Genomic DNA, 22832 nt, shown 5'->3' with positions numbered 1-22832 from the left:
TGGAAAGATTAGTGGAGCAGTTTAGAGCGGAAAGAGCTCTAAAGGGTGACTTTGAAGAAAAGTGGGTGCCAGACCCCACTAAAGTCGGAACTAGCTCGGCCAGGCCACACATTGATCAATACGATCAATATATTAAAGCTTATGAGGAGTCAGAGGCTATTTTGGAGCAGCAACCTGTCGAGCCATACACTAAAGAGGAGGTACAACAATTAAAAACTGAGCTGAAAAAGGACGACAAGGGGAAAAGGAAAGTAGATGGGTCTACTAAGCCTCAAGAGAAAGATGGGCAAGCCGACAAAGGGAAAGCCAAGGAAGCTGAGGACAAACATCCCTCTATGACTGATGTACCAAGCCCGAAGAAGACGAAAAAAATTATGGAAGAGACCACAGTAGAGGTGGACACAGATGTTTTGGAAAAGCCAGAAGCCGAGACCAAAGAAAAGAAGATAGATCCAGTTCAGCAAAAGAGAAATGATTATGAGGATCTGGTAGAGATAGGATACACCGAAGAAGATGCCCTTGAGGCAGTTTATGGGATCACCCTACAAAAACAAGATGAACAGAGAGGGACGGAGAAAAAGACAAAGAGTAAAAAAGAAAGTGAAGAGAAACTGGACGAACCGAAAATACTAGAAGAGCCAAAGCCAGTGGAGGTGGTGGCGGAAAGAGCTTTAGACTTGACAGATGATGATGAAAAAGACATGCACATGGTGCATGAACTGCTCAGCAAGATAAAAGAAAGGTCCAAGGCAAAGGAAGTAGAGATTGAGACAGCCAAACAAAGGGAAGCGGAGCTGCAGAGAAATTTAGAGAATGCTATGACTGAATCTGAAAGTCATAAAGCATCACTCTATGATGCGGAAAACGAGAGAGACGGCTTGATACTCCAACTAGCTGAGGCTTCAAGAGAAGTAACAAGTGCACAGGAAGCAAGGGAGCGGATAGAGGATGAGTTGGAGGCGGCTAAGGATGAGCTCATTGAGCTAAGGGAAAGAGTCGAGCTCCAAGAAAGAACAATCACTAGACTCAGGTGTACCCCTAGAGCTAGCAGAGCAGGAACCGAACAAGAGGGAGCTATCGTACCAGTTTTGGAAGACCAGGTCCGAAGCTTACAAAGAGAGCTAAGATTAGAGCAAGTGCAAAGGTTGCACATTGCGGAGGGATCATTGGCCGCAGAGGAGAGGCTCACATTAGAAAATCAAACACTACGGACAGAGAATGAGGCCCTCCGCAAACAGCTCCAAGATCTACAAGAGCAACAAAGAAGAGAGACAGAGACACCACACGAAGAATCAGGTGGAGCAGCCATAGAGCTACCAGAAACTGGAGAGGCAACCACAATTGAAGATCCAGCCCCAGCTCAAGAGGTGGCCTCGACTTCAAGAATCTCTTAAGAAGAAGAACAAAGGCTCCATGACCAAATAGAAAAGTCAGCAGAGGAGAGTGCCAAGGCGGGAATGGAATGGGAGAGGAGACTCCTAATCTCCATTAGACTTCAGGGACTAGACACAAAATTGCTCCATGAACAGTGGATGAAACCCAGCCTGCCTTTCCCTTTGATGAAATTTGAAGTGCTAAAGACGAAAAAGAGACTAGAAGGAGAGCAGTATGTCGCTCTTTACGAAGGCGACATCACAAAGGAGGAACAATCAAAGAAGATAGTAGATTCACAACCTAGATGGAGGAAAGGTTGGCTGAACAAATACCCAGCCTACCTCATCTACTTGGTGGAGGCACCAAAGGAGATCCGGGAGGATGCAACCTTCTGCCCGGTGCCAAGAGTCAGAAACTGGAAAGAGCATGGCAGGATTGCAGAAAAGAAGCCAAATTGGCTTAATTATCCCAGGATACCACGACCAAAGGTAGGAGAGAGAATAGGTAAAGCCTACATGGTGAAAACCCTAACGGGCACCATCAAGCTCTTTACTGGCTCTCCTGACCTTTCATGTCAGATGCTCAAGAAAATCTACAGGACTCTCTTAGCTTGCATTGAAGTGTTCGCGCCAGATAAAGCCACGACCTCGAGTCTACTATCGACGGCCGACACGGTGTCTGATATGATGTACGATCTTTCATTGCAGCCTTCTCCAAAAGTGTTACACGTCCTATACCAAAGAATTATGTTTTTGCCTAGCTTCCACATGCAAACATTCGAAGAAGCTTTCTACACCGGCTTTTTCACCCACGAAAGCAAAATATTCGGCCCAACCTTGACCATCGGCAACCTACGATACGAATCACATTTGCAGATGCTCAAGACGACAGGACTTTATTGCAAGCATAAAACTCATGTCAGGGACGACATGAATGCGGGGGGGGGGAGTATTGAGCCAGCAGAGGATCACACCCACATTTTTGCTCACACTCATCATTTTGTAACCTTTGATTGTAATAAATGTCTTTCCGACATTAATTTTGATTTGAGCCATTCATTAAGTAACGGGACTCAATTGAGTTTCCAGCTTGTAATCCCGAAGTAATTTCACTTGCTGATGTAATTAGTTAGAGATGTTCTCACCTCCAAGGCTGAGGTATATAAGCCAAAGTTTTTGTAACCTAAGGGAGAGATTATTAATCAAAGTGAGTTTTTGAGCGCCGTGACTGTGTCTCAGAGAGAGAGAGAGAGAGAGAGAGAGAGAGAGAGAGAGAGAGAGAGAGAGAGAGTCTTATCTACTTGCTACGCGAGCTACGGAGCCGCCATTGGAGAAGCGACACCGCCATTGTGTTAGCAACGGCGAGAGCTACGCACAGATACCAAGAGTGCGCACTATCGGCTTCTATGTGTGGTAAGTTCTTACGAGCTTCGGTGTGAGTTTTCTTCCAACTCGTGTGTCGAAATTGAGCGTGCAGCATATCTATAGAACCACAATGAGTAGAGCTACACATTAGTACCATCGGGGTCAAGTTTCGGTCACCTGTATATTTCGGCCTGTCTTCATACGCGTTTACCGCACGGAGTGGTTATAGGTTGAGTTTGCAGTTCAAGTCTTTAGGGTGTTGTTCTTACCTAGTGTATAGACTTCCCCTTGAGTTTGAGATCGATTCAATGATTCTAGATCTTGTTTCGTATAGCATTCGTTCGTAGTACGGATTTCAGTCACTTGCGTATTTTAGAACTTAGATTTGATTTCCTTAGTAGTGATTGTCATTAGAAGGTCGAGTAGGTGATTTGACACCCACCTAGCTGTTTCCATGCGCCTGCGGGTCAAGCTCCGTCCTCGTCTGACAAATTCTGTTGTTGGTTGAGTTCTCGCTATTTAGCTTCCGCTAGCGGCGTAACCGCCTTAACAGGGGCCCTAGGTACATATGATTGAGATACACTTGTAGGTATTGTTGTGGGCATTGTGCTACTATGTAGCGGTGCTTTAATCATAAATGAGGTCTAAGCTTAGTGTACTTTTTGGTGGGACAGACATAGTAGCCAAAGATTCTTATTCTGATAGCAAAACAAACTAGCAATAAACTTAGCCATCGAAATAACTTTTGCCAACATATAAGAGGTGAGAGAGAGGGAAAAATTTTACCAAGGGGTGGAAGGGGGGAGGGATAGGCAAAATTTTTCAAAAGGGTTTTACACCAAACGTGTTTCACAATTAGCTCTTCAGTGGTGTAAACCATACAAGAGGTGTAGGAGTTTAAATAGGTGTCCACTAAGGGTAGAGGAGTTCCCAAAAAAGTATAAAATTTTAAAGAGGAGGAGGCCTCTTCAAGAGGGAGGTATCTTATCTTTTAATGAGGTACTTAGTTTAGGAAAAGGAGGGAAAAAGGGAGGCTTAAAGAGTGGAATAAAGAGGGCACAAAAAGAAGAGGATTTGGTAAACTCTTAGGATGGAAAAGGACTTGACACAATCTTAGGAGGGAAAAGGACATCACAAAATAACCATGGTCAAGGGCAAGGGTCCATTGTTAAGGTAAATGGAAGGGGATATGGAGGGGTAGATGTGTCCAAGTTATGGGGGGGAGGCAAGGAGAAGGGGGATGGGGAGGGTGGCTCATTAGAGAGAAGGTTACCAAGACTAGGTGCATTAAGCCAACAAATGATCAGTTTGGAAACATGGGAGAGTTCGGAGTTGCTCTCTAAATTTTTTGAAAGAGGTTGGTTAATGGAACGGGCAAGCTTGAGTTTGTGGGTAAAGGGTGAGAAGGGGATTTTGACAATGGATGGCGGGGATTTTTTGTTGTGCTTTTTTAGAAGGAGAGAAGGCCTAGAGGCATAGTAAATGTAGATAAAGCAAGCCTTTAGAAAGGATGAAGGATAGCCCTTGGCTCTAAGCCTAGAGAGAAAGAGGTTACGAATAGAGATAAAGCCCTCAAGCGAGCTTTTCCTAATTATATACCTCTTGAGCTCTGACAAAATAAAGGCTATTTTTTGGTGGGTAGGGTGCCAAGACTGCCAAGGAATATAGTTGTAGGAGTTAAGAGATTTTTGGTGGCAATGTGTATCCAAAATACCCCTAGAACAAAAAGAGGGGCCTTTGAAAAAGTGTATGTCCAAAATAAAAGCTTCATGTGAGGAGATGGAGGGAGAGATCTTGATATGTTCCTGGAGAGGATGACCGTACAAAAGGAGAAGCTTTTCTAAACGAGAAGGAGGGCCCTCCCAAACTCCAAAAGCATCATCTACAAACCTCTTAAAGTATAGGAGAGACGGGGAAGAGACGAGGCCACCGCTTTCTTCAAAGGAGCAAAGAAAGAGGCCCGCATACACCACCGCAAAATTAGACCCCATGGCAGTGCCCTTAACCTGATGCCAAACTTTACCTTTGAAAGAGATGTAATGATGGTTGAGAATGAGTGAAGCAAGTGATAGGATGAAGTTGACCTTAGGAGAGGGAAAGAAACCTTGGATAGTATTTTTAAGAGTGCAGATCCCCTCCTCGATAGGAATGCTAGGGTAAAGGGACTCCATGTCAAAGGTAAAGCGAGTAACAAGGGGGGAGAAGGGTATGGGGGCTAGGTCTAAGATAAGAGAATGAAAATCCTGGAGGTGTTGCTTTTTAGTCAAGAGTATGGGATAGAGTTGCACATGAAGCCACTTAGAGGCATTTTCCAAAATATAACCCTTATAGGAGCAAATGGGACGGCCCACCAGGATAGGTTTATGAATTTTTGGAAGGAGAAAAAAGGGGCAGGGCTTAGAGATGGATTGAAAGGAGGAGAGGATGAAAGGTCTTCTTTGTGGGGGAGGAGATGATAATGCGTAACAATGGAAAAAATAATGGATTGGACAAAAGGTAAAGGTGGTGTAGAGATAAGAGAGTAGGGTGAGAGGGTCCAAGAGATGATGCAGTGCTTCTTTAGTGTACCAAGTTTTGGAGAGGATGATGGAGCCCAGGTTTTTATCCGCTGGTTTGATTATAATGTTATGATCATTCTTAAGCTAAGCAATGGAATTTATCAAAAAAGGTTTAGAAAGGAATGGGGTAGAGAGATTAAGGAGGGGTTTTATGTGTGAGGAAACAACATAAAAAATAAGGTTGAGGGAGGTGGAGAGAAAAGGAGGGTTCCAAGAGGGATTGGGGAGAGAAAAGGAAGAAGAAGGAGGGAGAGAATTTTTGAAAAAAAGCTTGAGTGGTAGGTTCCTTTCGAGATTGGAGTAATCCACAATGATAGAAGAAGGCGGCAGAGGAGGAGAGGGGGGAACGTAGTTAAGTCCAAGGCCCAAAAGTTTACGTTCCGCGGCGGAGAGAGAGAGCGATTAGCCAAATTGTGAAAAGAGAGGTTGGTTATCTTATGTTCAAGAGTGAAACTTGTTTGCTTACCTAAGGCCAAGATTTTGTAGAGATGTGGGTTGGTGAGGGGGAGCCAATACTTAGACCTTTTTCTACCATTGAGGGAAGAGAGGGGAAGAAAGAAGGAGTTACATGGAGGAGGGGTCCAAATGAGAGGGAAAAGAGGGGTTCAAGAGAAGAGCAAGTGGACCCATGAGGAAGGGTGCTCAAAACTCACTTCTTCCTCCTCCATTGCAAGTTTTTTTACCCTCTAGGGAATTTGGGGAGGCTATGCTCTGGATGGGGATGTTGAGGGTGAGAAAAAATGGTGGAAGTAGAGATAGGGCCCAAAAGGTAATTGGGGGTTTCTTAAAGGGGAGGAACAAGAGAGAGGTTGGGAGAGCTGGGAGGAAGGTGGTGGCTCCTTGGAGATGATGTAATGGGAGGGTTACAAGAGGCGGAGGAGGACGAAAGGTGGACCCTCGGGAAAGAGGATTTGGGCTTCTTGAGAGGTTGATGCATGAACTCTTCATGAGAGGCTCTTGCCGGAGGGGGGGGGGGGGGTTATGGTTAGGAGGCCTCTTTGGGGGAGGTGAGAGAAGGTACTTCATTTGCGTGGTGACCTCATGATGCACCAATTCTCCCATTGTTTCTCCTTTGGGTAGAGACTCCGCTTCTTCCAAAAGGGTAGCTTCTGCCCTCTTCCTTGCATTATGTGCCGCTTAGATCAAAGAAGAGGCTAAGTGGGTTTGGAGGATCGTATTTTGTAGTTGAGCATCGAAGTCGTGAAGCGAGGATTCCAAGAGAGGATTTGATTGGTCCATGCTGAAGGTTGGACTCTTGGAAAGGAGATGGTAGCAAGCTTTTTGGTGAGGTCCAAGAGTCTTTCTTCTACAATGTCGCGGTAAGAATCAAAGCTCTTTTGAAGGTTATTGATAAGTAAACTTTGGGCATGGATATAAGCTTGGGTGCAATCCAATTGAAATTGGATATTAAGGGCTTCAATCTTGGCGCTCAAGAGTGCTTGCGCTTGAGTGTCCTCTAGGGAGAGACGGGGCAGTTTCATGCAAAGGCTAAGAGGGGCCTTTTGGTTGGCGAGAAGATTTTGCAAATGCTCAAGATGTGAAGTGGATTTGTGAAGATTCTGGTTAAGGGTTTTAAATTCTACCAATGAGAGCGAAACAATCTTGTCAAACTCCAAAGGTTTATTGGTGACGGGAAGAATGGGTAGAGTTGCATTACAAGGTTTAGTAGAGAGGGGTGAGGAAAAGGCAAAAGATGAGGAGGAGCTTGCGGGGAGAGAGCCAAACGAGGACGGGAAAGAGAGGGGGGGTTTGAAAGGATACCTCCTTGGATTGACTTTGAAAAGGCACCGTTATGAGAAGCAAAAGAGGAACTAGTGACGCCAAACGCTTTGGTAGAGGGAAGGGAGAGTTGATCGAGATCCACAAGAGGTAAGTTAGCCCTGAGACCCCGTAGTTCCTCCGGACCAAAAAGAGCTTTCTTTTAGGTAGTCCGAATGTGTGCAGACTCCAAGATGGTGGGTTGATGAAGGCCACTGCCCAGGTGAATCCAGGCAGAGATTGAGCGAGGTTGGCAGGCACCAAGGACGCAAGGGTGCTTGCGGATGTAAGGGTCACCAAAGAGGTAGGCAAGGAGTTAGTCGTGAAGGTTGCTTGCAGAAAGAGGGGGCTGAAAGGGGAGTTGGTGGCCAGAGCCGGGCTATTAATTTAACGAGCGTGGGCTCGGACAACTTATTGGGAGAGCCCGTGGCTCCCACAATCTCCATGGCTGATGCTTCAAAAGTGCTAGCCAATGACAAAGATGGGGGAAGGGTTGCCATGCTTGAAGCATGAAAGGTGTTTGCTGCTGTCGAGGATGGGATGCACCTGCCAAAACTTTGAAGCCGGTTTGAGGGGTTCAAAGCCACTGTAGTGATGTTGTTGACAGTGTAGTGATGCAGTCGTAACGGGGCGTACCATTGTATGAGTGAGGGGCCACTGCCAGATTGGTGGAGGGGTGCACCACCTTTTGAGTGGGGGCTGGTGCTGTGGATTGGTGGAGGGGCACACCACCGTTTGAGCGAGGGGCCGTTTGAGAGAGGAAGGCCACTGCTACTTGAGAGAGGGGTTGATGTTGTTCGAGATAGGGGGCGAACGCTGCAAATTGATGGAGGGGCCGACGCTCAGCTTGATGGAGGGGCCGATGCTGCAGTAAGGTTGACGCCTCCAACAGAGCAAGATTGACTCCTAGCAACACCCTGAGCACCCAGCACCACTGCGTGAGAGAAGTTTGGCGAGAAGTTGACGACCAGCAGCTCCCTCGGTTGCGTAGAACTGCTTCTAGCACTCACCCCAGCTGGTGACGTCTAGCACATACACCACATCAGGCCTTCAAGCACCATGCCAAGGAAAAAAGGTTGTCGAGTCACTGCAGTGTGTATAAGACCCGGTAGAGAGGTTCCCTGGGAGGTGGTATGCGCAGATGGGAGATACTATCGCCAGCCGCCTAGGAAGAGCTTAAGAGTGCAGAGGGTTGGAGGGATCACTCAGAGCAGACGACACCACATGTAAGATTGAAAAGAGAAAAATAGGTGATAGACTGATGGTGATAAGCGAAGCATGCTGTAGCTTGTTGCACAGAAGCAGGTTGCGATGCAGATGCTGGTTGCTGTAGCCTGTTGTGCCTAGGTAGGTTGCTGTGCTCACGTAGGTTTCTTGCGTCCGCAGCCCGCGTGCATAAGCAGGTGGCTTGTGGGTTGACTGTGGGAAAAACTAGCAAAGCCAATTGCAGCCAATGTGCGGTAGCAAGAGGCTTGATAACCGTACCTACACAAAGCATTGCAATTCCCGTTGAATTTTACTCTATGTAGGGAATTCTCTAGGCAATGTGGACCAAAGAAAACTGAGCACCATTGTTTTTCCCTTCTTGGTTACATATGATTATTTTGTGATGCACGATTATCTCTGAGACTTTCTTGAATGGCCTTGGTGGGATATGCTAAATTCATCTCAGATATCTTTTGCTCTTTAACAAAAGGCTTTATGGTCATTTTGGCTCATGCCTTGATGCCTGCGAGCTAGTAGATTTAGGCTCAACATATACTCTTTCTCCTTGAATCGTTAAATTTTCCTCCAATTGGATTGCATTGATGGTGACTGCTTCCCAAGTGGTGATACCTCTAATCACTAGGCCATTGTAGATATCCTCATGCCGTAGTCCCCTAATGAATCTATCAAGCAATTGGTTATTATTGAGTCGCTCATTTGGATTACAACGATAATTCAAATGCTTCAAGTGATTATTAAAGTCTCTCATGGACTCCCCTTCCTCTTGTTGGGCTTTTTGGAGCTAAGATGCTACACCCCAAAGCACTCCCTTTCGTATCCACACTTTCAAGAACACTCTCTTAAGAGTAGGGTAAATCGTTTTCTCTTCCATCCTTAGGGTCCTATACCAATCCCCACCCTTTCCACTCAACGTCAGGCATAAATCATTGCTCTTATGTAGTTTGTTGTGTTCTCCTAGGGAATCACATATTTGTTCAAATACTTCGATATGATTTCTAGCATCCCCGTCCCCACTATATTTTTGTGTGAGCTTGGCCACTTGTATTGCCTTAATTCTAGGCTCTCTATCAGGCGTGTTACGCATACTTTCAGCAATAGATCAATCGAAAGCTTGAGCAAATGTTGCCAAGTCACCCAAGTGAGCAGGTATAATGGGGACATGCGCTCTTGGGATTGCAAGTGGAATGGGGATTGACATCGGGTTAGGCATACGGGTGATCCTTGGGTCCCAAGTTGGGTGCGATGTTGTGCCATGTGGTGATCCAACGTTCATATATGTGTGGCCCTAAGCATATCGGATATAGGATATGCCATGTTAATACTATCTGGTATGGCCCCTCTAGAATGAGTACTTGGATAGGGTGGTTGTGGGGTGTAGGTTGTCGAAACAATCGGGGGTGTGAGCTACATGGGTAAGAAGGCGCATAGGTACATATGATTGAGGTATACTTGTAGGTATTGTTGTGGGCATTGTGCTACTATGTAGCGGTGCTTTACTCACAAATGAGGTCTAAGGTGTACTTTTTGGTGTGACAGACATAGTAGCCGTAGATTCTTCAAGGGAAAAATGAGCTAAATTGGGGATGTGAAACTATTGCTTGTGGGATCAGAGGGTATAGAGACTCCATGCGAAACAACACAAGGATCGATAGGACTCACTAAGGGAGTCTCCATTTGTGATAGGGTTGGCTGTTTGGCTTTTTCCGTATCAAAGAATCTCATAGGACCTGTCGAAGGAATGTTAATTCTCTGGAGTCTTGCCTCCCTAATTGGATGGCATGATGGATGACATCACAGAACATCCGTTGCTACTCCTCTAAACTTGTGGCCCCAAACGTGGATTGTGCTACCTCTAACCATCCCACAGGGTATGTGAAGCCTGTGTACAAGTCGGTCAATGTTTTAGTTTGTAGTTCGTACTCCCATTTTCTATGAGAAATATTCCCTCTAAGCTTTGCATGTTGGAGGTTCCCCTTGAAGTGGAATCATTATGGCTCCCCATCCCCTGACTCTCCGTGAATTTTATCTTGGGAGCACTCGGTTGCTCGACTGGCATGGTTGTTGTCATAGGGGTCTTTGCATTCATGGCTTTGTTCTAGCATTTGTAGGTTCTCAATTTCCCTCTCCCTCATTGCTTGCATATATCGTTCGATCTCTTGCACTTCGGCATGTCTCCTACCATTGGGTAGGAGAACCGCAGGGGGTGATGACTCAGTAGGGTCTTTAATGAGCAGAGTAGGTAGGATGTCAACATGGGCACCCCTGGGGAGTACAGGGTCTAAATGAGAAGTGAAAGGCGAATCTACCTCCCGTCGCCCTCATTCACTTCACTACTTGTGGGCTCAGAGAATGGGTGGCTCGACTAAAGGTCTCTTTTAAGCGGCTAAACATGCTAGACCCGTGCCGTGGGGCAAAGGCATGCATGTCTTGACTTGAAATTTCAGGGTGTCGTGTACGATATCCCTCCATGATGTTGTAGTCATAGGAAGAGTCACTAGATGCCATATGAGGGTCTTGAGTTGCACTACTTTTGGTTCCAGCCGAAGGCTCGGAACCTTGGTGGATAATGGGTTCCCATGCAAAGGCACTCTCTAATAAATCGGACTCTATTACTCGTCCAGAGCGCAAATACATATGAGGCGCGTATCCCAAAAGTGTTGAGTGACGTGTACTCTAAGAAGTCTCGCCACTAGGTCGTTTTACTTGGTTTTGTTTGTTTTGTAATTTTTTATTTTTTAATCCCTTTTTATGTGCGTGAGATAGAATAGGCCATGTGATAGCTCGAAATGAGCATATCATTCTGAGTAATTTGATGTGTTTTACAGTAGACGATTTGGCTACTCGACCCCCAAAATGATCGAATTCTAGTTCGATCATTGGCGTGTAGGAAAAAGAGAAAAGTCCAAGGAATCTAGTGAAAGGAAAGGATGAAGCCTAAATCCCACATGCTTCCTTTTGAACTTTACACTTTGGGTATATATATAGTATGAGGTACTCTCATCCTTCACTTGAAAGGAAGCTATGGAGGTCTCCTCTTCCAATATTATATATCAAAGACTTAGATCGAGAACGAGGCCGGGGTTCGGGGAATAATCCCGATAATTCTTTTTAGTGAATGATTTTTTATGATTGTATTTATTTTTAAAATTCAAAAGTTGTTTGTTTTCTTTTTTCTGTTTTTCAAATTTGCAAAAATGTAGATTTACAAAAATACGCAGAACTAACTAAACAAAAAACTGCCAATTTTTCATGTTTTCACAAAGACATTGAGGTGCATTATCATTATGTCAAAGAGACACTCTTAGTAGGTTAGATCATCTTGGATTATGTGCCAACACATGATAACCTTTCACAAAGGTGCTGTCTCATGAGGAGTTTAAATCTTTCTGCATAGCTTTGGGCTTACTCCCCTTTGTGGATTGATCATGTCCTTAGGGCATGGCACTTCCCTATTTCTATGTGCCAGCTCTCATTCACTACATCACTCCCAGGGGGGTGTGAGGTCCCCACCCCGCCCTCTCAAATGGTGGATCTGATGGCAAACCTGGTGGCCACTAGATCTATAGCGGAAGCAAACAAAGTGGTTCAGGGTTCATCTAGCGGACGATCTCTCATCACAAAGTGAGTCGAGCTCGAGCCTACTAGCAACGAGATCTAGCTCCACCTCGCAGGGGAAGCGTGCTTAACTTATGTAGCGATCCTAGGACCCACTTTCCAAGAGTAGAGAAATCTAGAGTGCCTTTTTCTCCATGTTTCAGAGGCACGTACGCTTGAGACTTTGCCGCTCTAGGGGCAATGAGTAATACTAGTGTCGATTTATAACACTATGGGGACGGAGAGTTCTTGACCAATTGGGACCACCCTTCTCATAGGCATTGGCAACCTGAGCCAAGCCCCCACTTTCCACCCCCACACTCACACTTCTTTGTGTGTCCTAATTACTACCACAATGGTTGTTCAACATATAAGTTCCTCGATGGGATTCTGATTCACAGGGTTCATTAAGACAACCCTTCAACCAGTATTGCAAAGCGGCACCAAGACAGTAATTCTAGTAAAAATTCTACTCAAACTTGTTCATTTAAAAGTCCAATGTTCTGGAGGTACAACATCCTCCCTCCAGCGAGAGTTTACTCCTCCCGTTGTCGCTAGCTGCCCATACAACTAGGTATGTCCACCGCATAGAACCCATGACATGGACATTCCCACCGCATAGAACGCAAGACGTGGGTATCCACCGCAAAGAACGAAGGTCGTGGATAGATGCCCTAAGCTAGTAACTCTAGCTACTGCAAAATCATCGGAGCCACCCCCTGTGACAATAGGGGGATCATGACTAGTTCAACATTGGAAATAGAAATGATAATGCCGAGCTATATTTTCCTTAGCAGACATTCTTTCCTATTTTAAACAGTATATCCATCAATCATTCTTTCCTACTTAGAATTTAATATACAGTTCAATTCAAATGCCGAGGTTTTTGTCGAATTTCTCCAACATGTTTACGGATATGTTCTTTCCTAACTTATTGTATGCAATGTTAAATTAAACAAACTTGAATAAAAATGTGACCTACCTCATCCGTTTCCTCGTCATTGACCCGTGAGATGGCCGGTACTTGGTCCTCCATGGGAGCTTTCCCTTTTCCATTCACGTTGGTTGTTCCCGCCTCACGGTCGTGGGCACCACCGAAGCGAGTTCTCTTTACCGGGGCCATTTTATACTCACTACTTAATTGACAAAATTGGAGAAAAAGAACTAATGTCCAAGAGTACCATAACAACCAAGATGACAAATTAGAATCACTGAACAATTCCTTTTATACTAGAGGGTTAGATTTCCTTCAAGACATAGTATTTTATGGATAGTACCTTACTTGTTCCTGCGGGAATTGGTTCTAAAGTTAAGTACTTGGCTTAGGTAATTAGGAATTTCAGATTTTTACTAATTAAATCACTAGAGAGGTGAATTAGACATGCTCAATCACCTTCCTAATGTAAGTCGAGAGATGCAGAATTACCATATGCATAGGTGAGAGGATTTTCCCTTCCTAGTGGATTAATGACGGATTAATTTCCCTTGATTACATCTTAATCTATGAATAGATTGAGTCTAACTTAGTTACTCAAACATTGTGTGGTAATAGGGTGAAATTGACCAATTCCACATCGTTGTTGGCTTGACAATTATTTACTATGATGACTAACGGGAGATTTCTTCTTACTAATCATGCATTAATCTATGATTAGGAAAGGTTAATGGCTGGCATAATTAACTGTTAGATTAAGAATTATGTAGTAAACTAATGATATGGAGAATTAGAGATCAGCTATTGAGTAATTTAGCTATGATTAAGCATAATAGTTACGAGATTAAGAGAATGATAGAGAGGTTTGCAGCAAAGCATAAAATAAATTTGATTTTACCGTGATTAGGGACTGAAATCTACTCGAAATTCTGATCCAATGGAGTTCTCGAGATGAGAATTGGACAGCAGTTCCCTCCTTTGCTTCTTCTCCAAAAACTATGTGTGTCGGCAGCACCTCCCCAAGGTGTGTGTGTAGGTGTGTGTGTGTGTGTAATGAGTGGGTGTGTAAGCATGTGTGTGTGTGTGTGTGAGTACACTCTTATATAGGCTCTCCCATGCTGAAAATCGACCCAAGCTGCTATAAGCATCTGAAGAGCACTCACTTCATGTATGGTAAGTCCAGTTACATGCCTACCAAGTGTTTAGTTAGCTAGTCGAACTGACTCTCACACTCTCTCTCAAGCATGGCAACTCTCCCACACCTGCCTAGAGATAAGAGGGCGCCCCCTAGCTGCTATAGCAAGCTCTGAGTGGCCTGGGACCTGTTCCCACACAGCCTTGAGCCCCGGTGCCTCCCCGCAGATTCTTAGGAAATTTTTGATTTTTTGCTGAAACGGCCGATACGAATCGGAATTAATGCCGTAAATTGCTATACTAAGCTCTAACTAAGCTGTACTTGTCCGAGTACCTGCCATATTTAGCAGCCCTCGAGGTCCAAAAATACATTTTTTCAAATTCAGAATACGGGTGCAGTTTTTCGAGACGGTCTAAACTAGACGGTTTGGGTGACCAAAAACTTACTATTTTTGGAAATTTTTCACGAAAATTATTTTAATTCTCTTTTGGAAGCTTTATAACATTCGAAACATCATGGCACTGACAGAATTTGGAAAACTACTAAAAATTGTAACTTTTTCCATTATGTTTATTCCATGGTACAATGGTGCTCTTTTTGGGGTCAGAGACCTTACAACCTCCCCAACGTGAATAATTTGAGATGTTCTCATCTCAAGAAGGTGTTTGGGTAATCTTTTATGAGCATTGGTTCGTCCTCCCAAGTTGCATCTTCTTCAGGGCAATCCTTCCACTTTACTAGATGCTCCTTGATTGTTCTGTTGCATAACTTCCTTTCCCTTGTTTCAAGTACATAGTCAGGTTGGAGCTCGAGAACTCCTTGTGCTGGCATGACTATCTGATCTGATTCCAAGAGTTGATCAGGATTAGGGATATAGAGTTTGAGTAAGCTGATGTGGAATACATCATGAACCTTTAAGTTTGTAGGTAACTTTAGCTTGTAGGCCTGGTCACTCACAAGTTTAATAATCTTGAATGGTCCACAATACCTTGGGCTTAGCTTCCTTTATCTGCCTAGTGATAAGTTGATTTTCTTCAGTCAGACTCGCAGAAGAACCTTATCTCCTTCTTTGAAAGTTCTTTCCGAACAGTTCTTATCTGCATAGTGCTTTTGTCTATCCTGAGCGGCCTGAATGTCTTTGCGAATAGCTTTAATCTGAGCTTCCATATCTTCTAACATCTTCCTAGAGGCTTCTACCTTGATGGTTGGGTCTGAAAAGTTAAGCGGTGCTAAACAGTCCTGTCCATAAAGAGCTTTAAAGGGTGACATTCATATGCTTCTGTGTTCGGAAGAATTGTAAGCATATTCTACCAAAGGAAGATACTGTAACCACTTCTTTGGATCTTGAGAACAATAGGCCCTGAGAATGTCCTCAATGACTTGATTTACTCTTTCAGTATGCCCATCTGTTTGCAGATGATATGTTGTGCTGAAAGCTAATTGTGACCCAATAGATTGGAAAAGAGAAGTCCAAAACTTTGATGTAAACTTGGCATCTCTATCGCTGACGATACGCTTGTGTAAACCATGTAACCTAAAAATTTCCTTGATGAATACCCGGCTAATATCTGAAGCAGTAAAGGTTGTCTTTACGGGTATTAGATGAGCCACTTTTGTGAGCATATAAACAATCACGAATGCAGAGTCATAACCTCCTGTAGAAGGTAATCCTGTAACAAAGTCCATACTGATGCATTCCCATTTCATCTGGGGTTTGTCAAGAGGTTGAAGTTGCCATGGTAACTTGATTCTTTTGGCTTTTATCCGGTGACAAGAAAGACATTGCCTCACATAGCGAAGTATGTCTCCTTTCATCCCGGACCAAAAATAACTCCTCCTCACAGCATGAAGTGTCTTAGCATGACCTGGATGTTTAGATGTAGGGCTATCGTGTGCTTCATACAGAATAGTCTTCTTTGAAGCTGGGTCCCTGGGTACACAGAGTCTATGTCTGTAGTAAAGATACCCTCCCAGAAGAGAGTAATCTTTAGCTTCAAGCATCTTATTCTGTTGGACTATTGACACTATACGTTGGTATTCTGGATCTACCGAAGATGCTTCTTTAATTCTGTCCCACATAGGGTTATTTTTAATAGAGATAGCTTCGAGAAAAGATTTTCGGCTAAGTCCATCTGCAACGGTATTTTCCTTCCCTGGTCTATACTTTATGTCAAGGTCATATTCTTGTAAGAGTTCTATCCATCGCCGTTGTCGCATATTGAGAATAGGTTGGGTAAAAATCCAATTTAAGCTCTTGTGGTCTGTGACTAGCTGAAACTTGCGTCTGAGAAGATAAGGTCTCCATAACTTCAGCGCATGTATAACTGCTAAAAGTTCCAAATCATGAGTAGGATAATTCTTCTCATGATCCCTTAGCTTTCGTGAAGTATAAGCCACCGGTCTTCCTTCTTGAATAAGAACTCCACCTAACGCAAATTTGCTAGCATCGGTCGCTACTTCAAATTCCTTACTGAAATCTGGAAGCTTTAAGATAGGAGCCGGGACCAAGAATTCTTTTAGATTAGCAAAACTAAACTCATGCTCGGTCTTCCATTCGATCCTCATTCCTTTCTTCAGGAGTTCCGTCAAAGGCGCAGCAATACGTGCGTAGTCCTTGACAAAAATCATGTACCATCCCATTATCCTATGAAATCCTCTTACTTCGCTGACGGTGGATGGTTGAGGCCAATCAACGATATCCTTGACTTTATCTGGGTCCACTGAAATCCCTTTGGCCGATATAACAAATCCAAGATAATTGACCTTTGGTTAGCAAAAGGTACACTTGCTTGCTTTAGCGTAAAGTTGGTGTTCTCGAAGAAGATCAAGTACGTTGCGAACATGTTTTTCATGATTTGCCTCGTTCTTAGAATAGATTAGAATGTCATCATAGAAAACAAGACAAAATCATCCAGTTAAGGTCTGAAAATATCCTACATAAGTCGATTGAAGCTTGCAGGAGCATTTGTTAGACCAAAAGACATTACTGTGAATTCGTAGTGTCCATACCTAGTGTTGAAAACTGTCTTTGGAATGTCTGATTCCTTGATCCTGATTTGGTAATATCCTGACCTTAGATCAATCTTTGTAAACATTTTGGCGCCATGGAGTCTGTCCAAGAGTTTGTCAATCCTTGGAATTGGATACTTGTTTTTGACAGTTACCTGGTTCAGTCCACGGTAATCTATGCATAGCCTTAAGGTCCCATCCTTCTTCTTCTGAAAAAGAACTGGTGCACCCCAAGGAGAAGTACTGGGTTGAATGAATACTTGTTCAATGAGTTGCCTAAGTTGTTCCTTGAGTTCGATGGCCTCTGGAAGTGACATTTTATAAGGTCGCTTTGAGATAGGTTCACATCCAGGGATACTTTCAATCTCATGACCCCTCTATGTGGCGGAAGATTCGTAAGGTCTTCAGGGAATACATCATCATACTCCCTCAACCAGTTTGGTCAAAGTGTGGTATCTGACTGGTCCACCTTGTTGAGATTTACCGCATAAATTTGATGCCCCTTTCTCAGTCCCTTCAAAAGTCTGCTGGCCTTAACTAGAGTAGCCCTAGGTCTCCCATTTCCCCCGTGGATTAAGACTTCATTACCCAAGCTATCTATAAAGGTAAAGTTCCCTTGTGCACAATGGATGTGGGCCAGATTTTGCTTCAGCAAGTCCATCCCTAGTATCCCATCAAAGAATCCTAAGGGTAGGGTTCGAAATTGGGCAGAAGTTGGGTGTCCCCCTAGATCAAAGTCGATTTTTCCTGCAGAGTATTGAGATACTACTTCCTTGCCGTTTGCTAACTCTACAACTAGTTTGCTTGTTGGATACTTATCTAGCTTTAGCTTCCTCATGCATCTGGGTGAAAGAAATGAAAGAGTGCTACCACAATCTATAAGGAAGTTAACTTGTTCACTTCTGAGAGATCCTGGCGTATGAATGACTGCGTATTGCTCGCAACCATTAGGGTTGTCAATTGCAGCATGCAAGGTTGCTCTCTGCATTGCTTCATCTCCCACAGTTGGTTGTACCACTGCGGCATTCACTCTGGCGGTAGCTCCACGCCCTCGCCCTTGGTTCATCCTTCCATGTCCTCCTCTTCCATTAGGTTGGCCATGCCCATGGACATTCAAGGGTATGGCATTGGCGCTGGTTGCCTGAGTCTTCTTGGGACACTTGGATCTGTAATGCCCAAACTCGCCGCATTCGTAGCATCGCACATTTGGGAACTCCATAGTTGTGGTGGTAGCCACAATAGGGCACTGGTCATATGCTCGGTTGACTGGTCTGTTATTCCAAACATTTGTCCTTGCCCTTTTTGCCAAATGATTCCTCCTATTCTAATTAACTTTTTGTACTTCAAGAGCTAAAGGTTTGGCCCTCAACAAGGCATCCTGCAGTGTTGTCGGCCTGAGAGCTTCCAACCGAGTATTCAAACGGTCGATTAGCCCTTGGCAGAACCTTGCTACCTATTGTTCCAACGTCATCTTAGGAGCATATCTCCGAAGAATGACAAACTTTGAATAATATTCTTCGACATATGAAGTCAGCTGTCGAAGTGAAAAGAACTCGTTCATCTTCAAGGTTTTATAGGCGGGTGGTAAGTAACGCCCCATCACTGCCGCCTTGATGTCTTCCCAGGATTGGGAAGATCCCTTAATATCTAAATCCCTGCAATGTTGCTTCCACCATATCTTGGCATCGCCAGACAAGCAGAACATTGCAAGCATGGTTTGATTCACGGGTTGGGTTCCCGCAGCTTCGAAGTAGTCGTCCATAGCCTCCATCCATACTTCCGCATCTCTCTCCACATTTGTCCCCTCGCCCTTAAAGAGTGGAGGTTGGGCTTTTTTGAGGAGGAGCTTTTTTTCTTGCGCCGCCGAGTAGAGAGTAGCAGGCGGTGTCTACATGGGTTATATGAGATTCTAGATACCATTACTTGGATTTCAAATAGACATGAGACTTAAATAAAATTCAAGATCCCACTTTATCAAGAGACAGAGACTCAGAGACAAAAAAAAACACTTTATTGATAAAGATTTATTACAATCAAAACCTCTCAAGGTTTAGGATATCTCATGATCAATTTATTACATGGCTTTTGGAATGCTTATAAGATACGCCTAGCAAGTTGTGTTCACATGATACTCTACTTTATTCGTGACGTAGTTCCTATACTCATCTTTGAGTGGATAGTAAACTATAGCGTCGAGCCAGGATTCTTCTTTTGGTATTCCAAAAGTTCTAACTCGGTTTGCTGGGATTACATTAGTGACCTTCTCCAAAAGCCACTCATTGAGGGTTTGATTGGTGCCGTCAGAGACAGTTAGGTCCATACGTGTAGGCAACAAGTAGAATATCTGCACCACCCTCAATTATTCTCCCCAACGTAGTTTCTTCGAATCGACAGCCAGGCATCCTAGCTTCCGAGCATTGATGTAGTAAACCCCTCCTGCAAGTGTCCAATCGAGCCCCCATCCTCTATCGATGCGAGTGGAGTGCGGTGTATGAGCCTTCAACAACATCTCCATGACATCTCGCCTGAATTGGTAAACTGGGGATCGTCGAGCTTGTTCGTAGATAAGCTCAAACACTTGGAACTTCCGATATTCTAGCACGGGGTCTTCCTGCAACACCAATGCAAGGAATTCGGATCATCCACCTATATACCCTTAGTTCCTTTTAAATATTCACATAATACGACTTTATTTCTCAATCTAACCTAAGCTTAGCTCTGATACCAGGTGTGAGGTCCCCACCCCGCCGTTTCAAACGGCGGATCTGATGGTAAACCTCGTGGCCACTAGATCTATAGCGGAAGAAAACAAAGTGGTTCAGGGTTCATCTAGCGGACGATCTCTCATCACAAAGTGAGTCGAGCTTGAGCCTACCAGCAACGAGATCTAGCTCCACCTCGCAAGGGAAGTGTGCTTAACTTATCTAGCGATCCTAAGACCCACCTTCCAAGAGGAGAGAAATCCCGAGTGCCTTTTTCTCCATGTTTTAGAGGCACGTACACTTGAGACTTCCCCGCTCTAGGTACAATGAGTAATACTAGTGTCGATTTATAACACTATGGGGACGGAGAGTTCCCGACCAATCGGGACCACCCTTCTCATAGGCATTAGGAACCTGAGCCAAGCCCCCACTTTCCACCCCCACACTCACACTTCTTTGTGTGTCCTAATTACTACCACAATGGTTGTTCAACATATAAGTTCCTTGATTAGATTTTGATTCACATGGTTCATTAAGATAGCCCTTCAACCAGTATTGCAAAGTGGCACCAAGACAATAATTCTAGTAAAAATTCTACTCAAACTTGTTCATTTAAAATTCCAATGTTCTGGAGGTACAACATCCCCCCTCCAGCGAGAGTTTACTCCTCCCGTTGTCGCCTAGCTGCCCATACAACTAGGTATGTCCACCGCATAGAACGCACAACATGGACATTTCCACCGCATAGAACGCAAGACGTGGGTATCCACCGCAAAGAACGCAAGTCGTGGATAGAGGCCCTAAGCTAGTAACTCTAACTACTGCAAAATCATCGTGAGCCGTCCCCTGTGTGATCAGTAGGGGGATCAGGACTAGTTCAACATTGGAAATAGAAATGAACATGCCGAGCTAAATTTTCCCTAGCAGACATTCTTCCTATTTCAAACAGTATATCCATCAATCATACTTAGAATTTAATATAGAATTCAATTCAAACGCCGAGGTTTCTGTCGGATTTCTCCAACATGTTTCGGGATATGTTCTTTCCTAACTTATCGTATGCAATGTTAAATTAAACAAACTTGAATAAAAATGTGACCTACCTCATCCATTTCCTCGTCATTGACCCATGAGATGGCCGGTACTTGGTCGTCCATGGGAGCTTTCCCGTTTCCATTCACGTTTCTTGTTCCCGCCTCGCTGTCGTGGGCACCACCAAAGCGAGTTCTCTTTACCGGGGCCATTTTATACTCACTAATTAATTGACAAACTTGGAGAAAAAGAACTAATGTCTGAGAGTACCATAACAACCACGATGATAGATTAGAATCACTGAACAATTCTTTTTATACGAGAGGGTTAGATTTCCTTGAAGACATAGTATTTTATGGATAGTACCTTACTTGTTCCTGCGGGAATTGGTTCTAAAGTTAAGTACTTGGCCTAGGTAATTAGGAATTTTAGATTTTTACTAATTAAATTACTAGAGAGGTGAATTAGACATGCTCAATCACCTTCCTAATGTAAGTAGAGAGATGCAGAATTACCATATGCATGCTACCATATACATGTGGTAGTGATGTGTGTGAACACACTAGGACCGCCGGGGCATTTTTTCCCTCTTTAGGAGGTTTTTTCCCCCGTGCATTGTATATACGCCCATCACTCTAGGGCTATCTATCTTTCCATTGAACACTAAGTAACACACTCTCTATTGTGTGCCTTGAGCTTCCTTCGTCTTCTCCAAGCTGTGTGTGTTTCTCTGCAACCCTAATTCCAACAATTGGTATCAGAGGAGGTCACGTCCTCCTGAGCTTAGTCGCCAGCTGCTCCAGCACACGCCTGCTCAATTTCTCCAATTTCAGTGAGCTTTGGCAAGCGCTCACAGGTCGACAAATATTTTGGCGGGTTCGTAGAGCTCGGTCTGCTCATAATTTTGATTTGGGCTCATTTCGGCCTCCGTTTCCACTACAAACAGTACTGCACAGGCTATTTCGTCATTTTGTGCAGAATTTTTGTCAGTGTTGTTTTTTGCATAACAGGTGCCTTACAGTCTTCTACGGTTTGTGCTATATAGCACAGGTTGTTCCCGCTCCATTTCTCTTATTTTCGGGCAGTTTTCACATCAGGTGCAACATTTACCATGGTTGACAACAACAACACAGATGTGTTCAAGATGTTTGCTACTGAGGAAAGGTTGGTTGGGGACAACTACCCTATGTGGGCTTATATGATGCAACATGTTCTTGTGTCAAAGGGTGTTTGGAACATTGTGTAGAGCATTGATGTACGTCCTGGTTCCGAGGATGTAGGCGATGTTGAGGATGTTGCAAGTCTTGCTGCAAGGATTGCAGCTGTTAGAGTTGTTTTGCCTACGGCAGAACAAGCTCGTTGGGATGTTAAGGATGAGTAGTCTCATGCATTGATTGCGTTGTTTGTGAAGCGCACCATTGTTCCTCACATCCGTTCAGCAAAATCTGCAAAACAGGCTTGGGATATTCTAGTAGGTCTTTATGCAAGCCATAATGAGGCTAAAATTGGTTTGCTGCGTAAAAAGCTGGAGTCAAAGATTATGCATGAGAAAGATGATATGGACACTTTCCTTGCTAGTGTCAAGGATATCAATGAGCAACTTATTTCTGCAGGTGAAGTTATTTCAGACAGTTCCCTTGTGTAGACTGTTCTTGATGCCTTACCAGATTCTTACCAGACTTTTGCTAGTACTTGGAGACTTATGACCCAAGGAAATCCAGAAGTTGTCAAGTTTGATGCATTATGCACATTGTTGTTGCAAGAGTCACTTTCCAAAAAAAACAAGACTAGACAGCGTGTAGTTGAACAGGCTTTTATTGCTTCTCAAAGAAAGGGTGGTAACAGCAATGCAGCCACTTCTTATGGTTCTGCTGCGAGTGGAAAAAATTCTGTTCCTAATGCTTCTGCTGGCAGCAATTCGTTTGGAAATTCTGGTGATAAGGGCAAAAAGAAGATGCGTTGCCATTATTGTAAAGCCAATGATCACTTGATCAAGTCGTGTCCTAAGTTGAAGGCCAAAGAGGCTAAGAACAAAGAGGGTGGTTCCACTGCAAATGCTGGTTCCACTACAAATGCAGCCATTGTTGAGTTTTCTGTGAAACGAGACTGTGTTGCTGATGTTGATGCAGAATGGGCTTTTAGCGC

The sequence above is a fragment of the Adiantum capillus-veneris genome, chromosome 12, assembly GCF_014529385.1.
Source record: "Adiantum capillus-veneris isolate H3 chromosome 12, ASM1452938v2, whole genome shotgun sequence".
NCBI classification, from domain to species: Eukaryota; Viridiplantae; Streptophyta; class Polypodiopsida; order Polypodiales; family Pteridaceae; genus Adiantum; species Adiantum capillus-veneris.
This window is presented reverse-complemented; position numbering follows the sequence as displayed.